This window comes from Bos javanicus, chromosome 1 (genome assembly GCF_032452875.1).
Source record: "Bos javanicus breed banteng chromosome 1, ARS-OSU_banteng_1.0, whole genome shotgun sequence".
Lineage (NCBI taxonomy): Eukaryota > Metazoa > Chordata > Mammalia > Artiodactyla > Bovidae > Bos > Bos javanicus.
In genome coordinates, this window is record NC_083868.1 from 153485510 (window position 1) to 153496997 (window position 11488).

Consider the following 11488-nt stretch of genomic DNA (forward strand, 5'->3'; position numbering starts at 1 on the left):
CTAGGTTTTGGTGACAATGTTATAATATTATGCCAATTTGTCTTATTTTTCTAAGAATATTCTGTGCATTTTTTTCTATATTAAAAAAAAGGAGAGAAATAAAAAACAAAGATCAGAAACCAGCCATGATGCTGTGTGCAGGCACTGGTGCGATTACCAGGGATAAAATATGTCCGTTTTTTATTTATTGTTCAACCCCCTGCCACATCATCATTTAAAGACTTTGCTCCAGTGGTTGGGACTGCACGCTTCCACTGCGGGGGGTATGGGTTTGATCCCTGGTCACGGAACTAGGATCCCCCATGCAATGAAAACAAAACAAAAAAAACCCCACAAAACATGGTCCCCAAAGTTAAATATGTACATAAGAAAGTACCAGTGTCTAAGAAGGCAGGGAAGGAAAAGCACAAAACGAACAAAGCAATACCTCAACACTGCGAAGCACCCCACTGCCTCCCCTCACCACCATCAGACTGAACGTAGGCCGGAGCTGCAAAAGTCCAGCATCAGCAAAAAACCAAACTCTGAAATGACTGTGGTCATAACATGTGACCATGAGAAAAAAGAAAATGCTTGACACCAAACATCTTGAGGTCATGCAGGAGGGCTGTGCTGCGTCTGTATTCTCCATGCTCAGTAAAGAGCTGACAGAGCTCTCGGGGGGTGAATGAGGGGATGAATGGGGAAAGAAAACCGTGAATGCGCAAGTGAAAATACCTGCCCTTATTTAAACATTTGGAACCTATCTAGTCTGGCTTGGCAGTTTTCAACCTTGGCTGCACATTATAATCATTTAGGGAGTTGGTTTTTTTTAACTTTTTTTTCATTGTTTTTGCCGCAATGAACAGCATGTGGGATCTTAGATCCCCAACTAGGGATCAAACCCAGGCCCCCTGCACCAGAAGTGCAGAGTCTTAACCACTGGACCATCAGGGAAGTCCCTTTTTCTTAATTTTTTATTGATTTATTATATACAGAAAAGTATATGTATCTCGAGGAGCTTTTAAAAACTGCTATGCGTGACACTGGGTAAAATTAAGAACACTGACAATACCTAATGTTGTGGCACTCACAGATGCTGCTGCTGCTGCTGCTGCTGCTAAGTCGCTTCAGTCACGTCAGACTCTGTGCGACCCCAGAGCGGCAGCCCACCAGGCTCCTCCATCCATGGGATTTGCCAGGCAAGAGTACTGGAGTAGGGTGCCATTGCCTTCTCCAGATGTTGCTAGTGGGGATGCAAATAATACAACTATCTTGAGGAACAGCTTGGAAGTTTCTTATAAAACATTACACAGATACTTAGCATATGAACAGAAATTCCATTTCTAGGCATTTCCCCAAGAGAATGAAAATACATATCCACACAAAACCTTCACATGAATGTTGACAGAGCATCATTCATAACCATCCATAAACTGGAAACAGCCCAGCTATCCATCAACAATGGGTGAGCAGACAAAGCGTGGTGCCTCCACACAACGAAATACTAATTAGCGGGGGAAAGAAGAATGAACCACTGAAACATGTAGGGACAAGATGACTCTCATAAACACGATGCCGTCCACGTAAGCAGACTGCTCGATTTCATTTACACGAACTTCCAGTGCTTACAGAGTCACAATCACAGTGACCAGTCAGGTCAGTGGTCACCTGGGGGAGGGGCAGGGGTGTTTGGGGAGGACAGAAATGCTCTATACCTGGTTAGTGCTTTCAGGGGGACCTACGTTTGCCAAAGCTCGATCTGTTCACCTAAAATAGGTAGATCTCATTGTATGCAAATTACACTTCAAAAAAGTTGATTTAAAACAAAACTGCTGGGCTTCTCTGGTGGCTCAGGGGTAAAGAACCTGCCTGCCAGTGTAGGAGACGTGGGTTCCATCCCTGATTACAGAAGTTCCCACATGCCATGGAGCACACTACTGAACCACTGAGCCCGTGCATCACACTATTGTATACTGAGCCTGTGCGTCACACTATTGTATACTGAGCCTGTGCATCACACTACTGAACTACTGAGTGCCGGGAGCCAGCAGGGGAGTCCCCACCCATGACAAGGTCATGTGGGAGAGTTCTGGTGGGCAAGGCGAGCCAGAACTTGAGGGGTGCCCCTCTGGACGTGCCTAAGCGTCTATCCCAAAACCTGAGCCTGTCTGTTTTACTGCTTCATGACTTTCACCAACTCCTCTGACAGTCACGAGGGGCTATCCCCAACCACTTTTATCTGTAAGAAAAGCAACTTAGAGCTCTAGTTAATAAGTCTCCAGGGTATAATAAGCTGTGTTCCAATTGTGATCCCCTCAGAGAGCTTTCTAACCTGCCTAACAGGTTCCCGGACTCTTACAGCTACGCATGTGATTGTTTACGGCCTCCCAACCATGTGAGGCACAGGAGACTTAAGTTATTCTAACAATGCAGAGCCTCCCGGGGAGTTAGAAATAGTTAAAATAGAACTGATAGAAGATTTCTTTGTTGACTTAATACCTGCTGCCAAGTTTCCATATTTCTCACCCACTGTGTTCCTGGGAGTGTATTGATTAATATAGCTGATATATAAGAAATATAAGTAGAAGCTTTAATGTTAATAATAACCGTAGACCCCTAAGCTAATAAATTATTCCCTTAATTACCCCCACGAGACTCCTGCCCTATAGGAATCCAACTCTGTCTACTGCTTTTGGGGAGTGGTACTAAACTCTAAGAAAAGTCACCTTTAGAGAAAATAAGTTTTTCTGGTTGACTAACTCTTTTCAGAAGAAAAATGTTAGCAGGTTTCCTGACCAGCTGCTGCTGCTAAGTCGCTTCTATACAACCACATAGACGGCAGCCCACCAGGCTCCCCCGTCCCTGAGATTCTCCAGGCAAGAACACTGGAGTGGGGTGCCATTTCCTTCTCCAATGCATGAAAGTGAAAAGTGAAAGTGAAGTCGCTCAGTTGTGTCCGACTCTTTGCGACCCCGTGGACTGCAGCCCACCAGGCTCCTCTGTCCATGGGATTTTCCAGGCAAGAGTGCTGGAGTGGGGTGCCATTTCCTTCTCCAACTCCTGACCAGAAGATGATATAAATCACCTAAAGCCTTGGTGTCTGAAAGAACGCCTGGTTTCGATAATGATTAAGGTCTGCTAACCTTGCATGACTTTGCATCCCCTATTATCTTCTATGTGCTACTTGGGGTACAAAAGCCCCTGTTGAAAAAAAAGCTACGGACCCTGCTCACTAAGCTCGGTCTCCCCGTGTCGCTTCTTTCTCGTCTCCTTTTCTCTCCTTTTGTCTCTACTGTTTCTTCAGGCCAAAGTAATTGGAGCGTGGGGGTCCGCTGAGACCACTTACTTGCCCGGGCTTCTAAGACCCACTCGAGAAGGTGCCTAAGGTGGGGTACCTTCCGCGATTCGAGAGAGCGCCTGTGGCCTCTGTGGTTAGTGCAAACCTGGTGTCACGGGTTATATTGATTTCCCACGTAAACCAATTATAATTAGAGCTCTGATTCTCTCCACTGACGCTATTCCTTTAAATCGCCAACGCCGTCATCCTGAGGGAATCCCTGGATCCAACCAGGGCTGGACCCCAGTAACTGAGCCCGTGCATCACACTATTAAACTTCTGAGCCTGTGCATCACACTATTGAACTACTGAACCAATGAGCCCACATGTCACACTACTGAACCACCAAGCCCGACTGTCACACTACTGAACTACTGAGCCGACGCGTCACACTAATGAACTACTGAGGCCATGCGTCACTCTATTGAACCACTGAGCCCGTGCGTCACACTACTGAACCACTGAGCTTGTGTGTCACGCTACTGAACTACTGAGCCCGAGCATCACACTACTGAACCACTGAAGCCCACACACCTTCAAGCCCGAGCTCCACAAGAGAAGCCACAAGAGGCCGGTGCACAACAATGAGAGACAGCCTAGCTCGCCACGACTAGAGAGAAGCCTGTTCAGCGCAGAAGACTCAGCATAGCCAATTCTAAATAATAATGAAAATAAAACTGTTGCAAAAAAATAAAACGGTAAGCAGAGAAGGGAAAGAAATTGTCTCCAGGCAATCAGAAGCACAGGTGAAGCAAACGCTCACATTTAAGTTTATAAGAAACTTTAAGCAACACAGTAGCACACATGACAGGAGACATCGTGACGCTGCCTTACCTGTGTGTTTCTGGAAAACAGTCTCGAAGCTTCCTTACAAATTTAAAACGAACCTATCATAGGCCCCAGCTGATCCCAGGTGTTCACACAAAAGAAATAAAAGCGTATGTCCATACAAAGACTTGTATACAGATGTTCACAGCAGCTTTATTGTAATAGCCTCAGACTGGAAACAATCCAAGTATCCATCAACAGAAGAATGGATAAACAAATTGTGGTAGATTTATATCACGGAATTGTTTAGACACTAATTTGTGTCTTGACTCTTTCACGACCCCATGGACTGTAGCCGACCAGGCTCCTCTGTCCATGGAGTGAGTCTCCAGGCAAGAATAATGGAGTGGGTTACCATGCCCTCCTTCAGGGACTCTTCCCGACCCAGTCATCAAACCTGCATCTCCTACACTGGCAGGTGGATTCTTTACCACTAAGCCCCCTGGGAAGCCTTGTATTATGGAATACAACACAGCAACAAAAAGGAAGAAATACGGATACACGCAACAACATGGACACATCTAAAAATAATCATGCTGAAAGAAGCCAGATGCGAAAGGATACTCTGTACAATCCCATTACATAGAATTCTAGAAAGTGTAAAATAAATCTGTAGTGATAGTTGGGGGTGAGTGGGGAGTGAGTTACAAGGAGGTGATGGCAATGCTACTTGTCTTGATTGCTGTGATGGGGGCGGGGGCGTGTATGTTTGTGCGTATGTCAGTTCAGTTCAGTTCAGTTCAGTGGCTCACTTGTGTCCGACTCTTTGAGACCCCATGAATCGCAGCACGCCAGGCCTCCCTGTCCATCACCAACTCCCGGAGTTCACTGAGACTCACGTCCATCGAGTCAGTGATGCCATCCAGCCATCTCATCCTCTGTCATCCCCTTCTCCTCCTGCCCCCAATCCCTCCCAGCATCAGAGTCTTTTTCAATGAGTCAACTCTTTGCATGAGGTGGCCAAAGTACTGGAGTTTCAGCTTTAGCATCATTCCTTCCAAAGAAATCCCAGGGCTGATCTCCTTCAGAATGGACTGGTTGGATCTCCCTGCAGTTCAAGGGACTCTAAAGTCTTCTCCAACACCACACTTCAAAAGCATCAATTCTTTGGTGCTCAGCCTTCTTCACAATCCAACTCTCACATCCATACATGACCACAGGAAAAACCATAGCCCTGACTAGACGGACCTTTGTTGGCAAAGTAATGTCTCCGCTTTTGAATATGCTATCTAGGTTGGTCATAACTTTCCTTCCAAGGAGTAAGCGTCTTTTAATTTCATGGCTGCAGTCACCATCTGCAGTGAATTTGGAGCCCAGAAAAACAAAGTCTGACACTGTTTCCACTGTTTCCCCATCTATTTCCCATGAAGTGATGGGACCGGATGCCATGATCTTCGTTTTCTGAATGTTGAGCTTTAAGCCAAATTTTTCACTCTCCACTTTCACTTTCATCAAGAGGCTTTTTAGTTCCTCTTCACTTTCTGCCATAAAGGTGGTGTCATCTGCATATCTGAGGTTATTGATATTTCTCCCAGCAATCTTGATTCCAGCTTGTGTTTCTTCCAGTCCAGCATTTCTCATTAAGTTAAATAAGCAGGGTGACAATATATAGCCTTGACGTACTCCTTTCCTATTTGGAACCAGTTTGTTGTTCTGTGTCCAGTTCTAACTGTTGCTTCCTGACCTGCATATAGGTTTCTCAAGAGGCAGGTCAGGTGGTCTGGTATTTCCATCTCTTTCAGAATTGTCCACAGTTTATTGTGATCCACACAGTCAAAGGCTCTGGCATAATCAATAAAGCAGAAATAGATGTTTTTCTGGAACTCTCTTGCTTTTTCCATGATTCAGTGGATGTTGGCAATTTGATCTCTGGTTCCTCTGCCTTTTCTAAAACCAGCTTAAACCTCAGGAAGTTCACGGTTCACGTATTGCTGAAGCCTGGCTTGGAGAATTTTGAGCATTACTTTACTAGCGTGTGAGATGAGTGCAATTGTGTAGTAGTTTGAGCATAGTTTGGCATTGCCTTTCTTTGGGATTGGAATGAAAACTGACCTTTTCCAGTCCTGTGGCCACTGCTGAGTTTTCCAAATTTGCTGGCATATTGAGTGCAGCACTTTTACAGCATCATCTTTTAGGATTTGAAATAGCTCAACTGGAATTCCATCACCTCCACTAGCGTATGTCAAAAGTCATCAAATTGTTCAACTTAAATATATGTAGCTTAATGCACACTAATTATACAACTTTAATACAGCTGTTAAAATGAAAGAAAGAAAAAGAAAGGAAGGAAGGAAGAATGGGAAGAAAGAAAAGGAAAAACAAAATCAACGGAACAAAATAGTGAGCACAGAAAAAGATGCGCAAAGTGTGGTCAACTGATGTTTAACAAAGGTGGCAAAGGAGCAAAGCTGGTCTTTTCAACAAATGATGCTGCAACAGCTGGACATCCACTGGTAAAAAAGAAAAAGAATCTGCACACCCTTCAAAACAATTTAACTCAAAATAGATCACATATCTAGATGTAGAATGCAAAACTAGACAAACCCTAAAAGATGACATGGGAGAAAACCTAGATGGCCCTGGGTATGGTGACGACTGTTTATATGCAACATCATGACCCATGAAAGAAATAATCAATGTTAGACTTTGTTAAAATTAAAACCATCTGCTCTGCAAAAGATGCTTTCAAGGAAATGAGAAGACATGTCACAGACTTGTAGAGTGTATTTTCTAAAGGTACATCTGAAATATCCTGGAGGAGAAAGTATAAATAAAAGGTACATCTGATAAACAACTGTTTCCCCAAAATATGAAGAACTGTTAAAACTCAATAAGAAAACAAACAACTCAATCCAAAATGTGCCAAAGACCTTAACAGACACTTCTCCAAAGAAAATACACAGATGGCAAATAAGCATAGGAAAAGGTGCCCCACGTCACATGCCATCTAGGAAATGCAAACTAAAGCAGTAAGGAACCACTACACACTTATTAGAATCTACGACCAGGATCCACAACACTGGCAATGCCCAGAGCTGGCGAGGGCGTGCAGCGCCAGGGCTCTCACTCATTGCTGCTGGGAACGCAAAACGGTGCAGCCGCGCTGGAAGGCGGTGTGGAGGTCTCTTAGAAAACTAAATCTACGCTTATGCTGTGACTCAGCAACTGCACTCTGGGTATTTACCCGAACGATTTGAAAACTCCCACATGCATAGAAAGCTGCCCACAGACGTTTATAGCAGCTTTATTGCCAAAACTTGTTAAGTGACCAAGATGCTTTTAGTAGCGAAAGGATAAACTACGGTCCATCTAGACAGCAGGATATTATTCATCAGCTCTAAAAAGAAATACACTATCAAGACATAAAAAGACATGAAGGAAAGAAATGTGTGTCACTAAGTGGAAGAAGCCAGTCTGCAAAGACTACACACTGTAAAATGCCAATTGCATGGAATTCCAGAAAAGGCAAGACTCTGCAGAGAGGAAGAACAGTGGTTGCCGGGGTTGGCAGTGGGGGTAAGGTTGGAGGAACAAACAGGCGGAGAACAGATTTACAGGCCAGTGAAAATACTCCGTACGTGGAGTCCTGTCATACATTTGCCCAAACCTATAGAATGCACAATGCCAAGAGTGAGCCCTGAAGTAAGCTACGGATCTGGGGGGGTTATGATGTGTCAGTGTAGGTTCATCGGTTGTAACAACCATCACATTCTGTTGGGGGATGCTGAGAATGGGGAAGGCTGTGCATGTGTGAGGTCAGCAGGTATATGAGAAATCTGTGTACCTTCCCCTCAGTTTTGCTATGAACCAAAAACTGCTCTAAGAAATGCCTTTAGATAAAATCCCCAAAAAAGTGAAATAAAAAATTAAAAGCATCTAAAAACACATGTGAAAACAAATGAGTTAGTGGATAATTAAACCAAAATTCAATTTAGTGGCTAACTCTTGTTAAGGAGAAAAAGGCTATGGTCAGGGAAGACATATAGGGAATTTTTAAATCAATGGAATATTATATTTTTGAGGAAATTGCTGCTTATTGATAGATATTTCTTAAGCTAATTGGGATATTTATTGTTCTTTAAAGGTATACTTATTTCTACACTCTTCAACATGAATTGTGGGTGAATTTTTTAAAACACACACACATAAACACAATTCAGATTTCATTATGCTCAAAACTGTTTCTGGAACTTGATTTTTTAACATTTTATTTCCAATACTGATGTGTTACTAATAATCTTGTTAAGGATGAGACATATTAGTTCATTCCAAGGCAGGAGTAGGAGAAACAACAGGCTATCATTTCAGCTCAGTTCAGTCGCTCAGTCGTGTCCGACTCTTTGCGACCCCATGGACTGCAACACGGCAGGCCTCCCTGTCCATCACCAACTCCTGGAGTTTACCCAAACTCATGTCCATTGAGCCGGGAGATGCCATCCAACCATCTCATCCTCTGTTATCCCCTTCTCCTCCTGCTTTCAATTTTTCCCAGCATCAGGGTCTTCTAAGTCAGCTCTTCGCATCAGGTGGCCAAAGTATTGGAGTTTCAGCTTCAGCATCTATCCCTCCAGTGAACACCCAGGACTGATGTCCTTTAGAATGGACTGGTTTGATATCTTTGCAGTCCAAGGGACTCTCAAGAGTTAAAGCCATACTTTTCTAAGCTCAGTTATATGTTATTAAAATTGGCCAAGTGAGCCAAAGACATTGGTCATTCCTCCAGGAAGCAAATATGGTTATCTTGGCCTCCACAAAGTCCACTCTGCCCTCCTAGCTGGGGCTAGTCCCTCACCCTTGACATACACCTGGCCTCAACATTCAGCTTTTCTCCTGAAGTCACTCTTACCATTCATTTTTGGTCACAAGTCTTGACTTTCAGACTTCATTCGATTTACTTTTCCGCCTATTCATGAGTCATCCCTGGACAACTGGCACTCCTGGGCCCAGGCTTGGCAGGGAGAGTAACCCGATGAAATTTCTTATGAAGGAATCAAAATGGGCCTGATAGAGCTGTTCTCCAAATTCAGCTATCCTCCGAGTAGAAGTAGCTTGAGATGTTAACTGAGATACTCCCACCTGGGGCAGTACTTCTCAAAGTGAATGTTACAGAGACGAACCCCAAGCAACTTTCACAAACATGGGTGTTACTGAGCCCACCCATGTCTGCAGAGTAAGTATCTGAGCCTGGGGCCCAGGAGTCTGAGTCTCTGAAAAGCACCCCGGGTGTTTGTTTCAATGTCCTCTGACATCCTACGAGGCTGGATCTAATCACAGATAAAACCTCGCACGGCAGTGTATGGGTTTTTCGTCACAGACATATCACCAACCAAAATAATGAGCTGCAACCACGCCACATTCAGAAAAAAAGTGCAGTTGAGCTTCACTCATTTAGCAGGTTTGTTGTTGTCCAGTCCGACTCTTTGCGACCCCATGGACTGCAGCACGCCAGGCTTGCCTGTCCTTCCTATTTTCACTCTCTCAAATTCACGTCCATTGTGCCAATGATGCCATCCAACCATCTCATCCTCTGTTGCCCCCTTCTCCTCCTGCCCTCAATAGCAGTTACGCTATTTTAATATTGTTTACACTTTACTGACACTCTGAAGGAGGTCTAGCTTAGGTAAAAGTGAAGAGAAAATGGCCTCAGTATTCTAAGTCACTCCTCCTATTCTCACTGGTCCAGTCAGATCTACTCTCGGGGACGGGTATAGGTTGGAAATATGAACTATGTTCAATGCGTGAGCACTGCAGAAGGGACCAGCCCACTGGAAACAGCTGACCTGGCCTTCCCAGCACCGACGGCTGCGTGTCTGCCCTGACTTTCTTCTACAGTAAACAGTTTTAGCCAATGGTGAACCAGAATCTAGTGGATCTCTATTCATTTTATTCTGGGGAAAGACAACATATATAACTACAGCCTTAATGTGTTTTTGCGTTTGTTTAAAAAAAAAAAAAAAGAACTGATTAAGGGTTAATACCTTCAACTTTCTGAACTGCTTGAAGTGTAACTATTGCTTCAAATTTATAGAGATTTCATGATTCCCAACATCCCAGTAATGCAAGCACTTGTTCTATTGTTAAGGACCTAGAGAACTGGTATCTAGGATTTCATTATGTGAGAAAAGGCATATTCCTGGCACACAGCCTTAATAGAGGTGAATATAGGATACAAAGCCCCCATGTGTCTTGGGAAAATGAACTGGAGACTCAACTGGAAAACTTTTCAGACCAGTTAAAAACATAAAATATAACCATCACAGAAAGAGCTAATTGTACAGTGATAGCTTCAGTTTCTCTATCGAGAGACCATTTTTTTGCATTTTTGTGGTACTGGCCCACAGCTACAGCCGTATTGGACAGATGTTTTTAACTCCAAATGTAATGCAGAATTACCTATCGTTTCTTTGCTATGCAGATTGAATACTCTCTATGAGCATGCAAAACCGCACGTTTATAGCTTCAACTTCTCATGTTTATTGTGTTCTACTACCAAATGTACCATCTACAGATGGAAAACTCAGTGTCTTTGATCATGGGTGGTGAGGAATCGCTCAAAAGTATTCAGTTACACACAGAGAAACATATTACACATAACGTTGGGAAAAGCCAGACTCCACAGTTATTAAAGTATGTACAGGAGCAATCTTCATCTAGAAGTGTTCCGAGGATTCCAAATGATCGTGCTCAGCAGCGGGGCCTGTCTCCAAGACCTGGTCAATGGGAAGCTTTCCTCTGCCTCATGGCCTCCCACCCTCTCTAGTGTTTCTTCATGAAAGCAGCGAGGCGTGCTCTCTTATCACTGCTGCTCCTTATTACCTCCAAACAACCAGTGAAAGGAGGGAAAACAATTAAGCAATGTGGCCGTCCAGTTTTATGAGCTCACCTTTAAAGACAACCAAGAGAATTTCTCAGAGAGGTGGGCACGAGGCTTTATAAACTAAGCCCAATGACTTCCTTGCAATTCAAGGGTGCTAATCAATATTGAATAGTTATTTTGAACAATCACAAGGTTAACATGTTCTTATTACAAAAAAAGAAAGCAGGCAGAATAAGTTTCTTACAGGGGTGACCAAACTTCATGGAGTTGATTTTTGCCATAATTTGCAATTTTTTACAAAAAAAAAAAAAGCGTGGTACAAAATTTTTTTCCATCCTAATGGCTTGGCTCTTTTTTGTGAATTTTGTGGTAATCCTTAACTGCAAATGTGCTTAAATTATCAAGCATATTTAAAGCAACAGTTTTAAGATACATATATAGTCTAGTTTTAGGGTCCCAAAATGTTATAAACTTTATTTAAGCTTGGTCAGAACTAACCAAATAGAAAATCAAAAAAAGAAATT

The 11488-nt window shown here is 43.3% G+C and overlaps 1 non-coding gene across 1 annotated transcript; it reads right to left on the reverse strand.

Moving 5' to 3' along the window:
• Positions 1–863: 863 nt before the first annotated feature.
• TRNAR-UCU (transfer RNA arginine (anticodon UCU)) lies at positions 864–936 on the reverse strand. The gene has a single exon. It is a non-coding gene; the product is annotated as a tRNA-Arg (tRNA).
• Between the last annotated feature and the right edge of the window lie 10552 nt (positions 937–11488).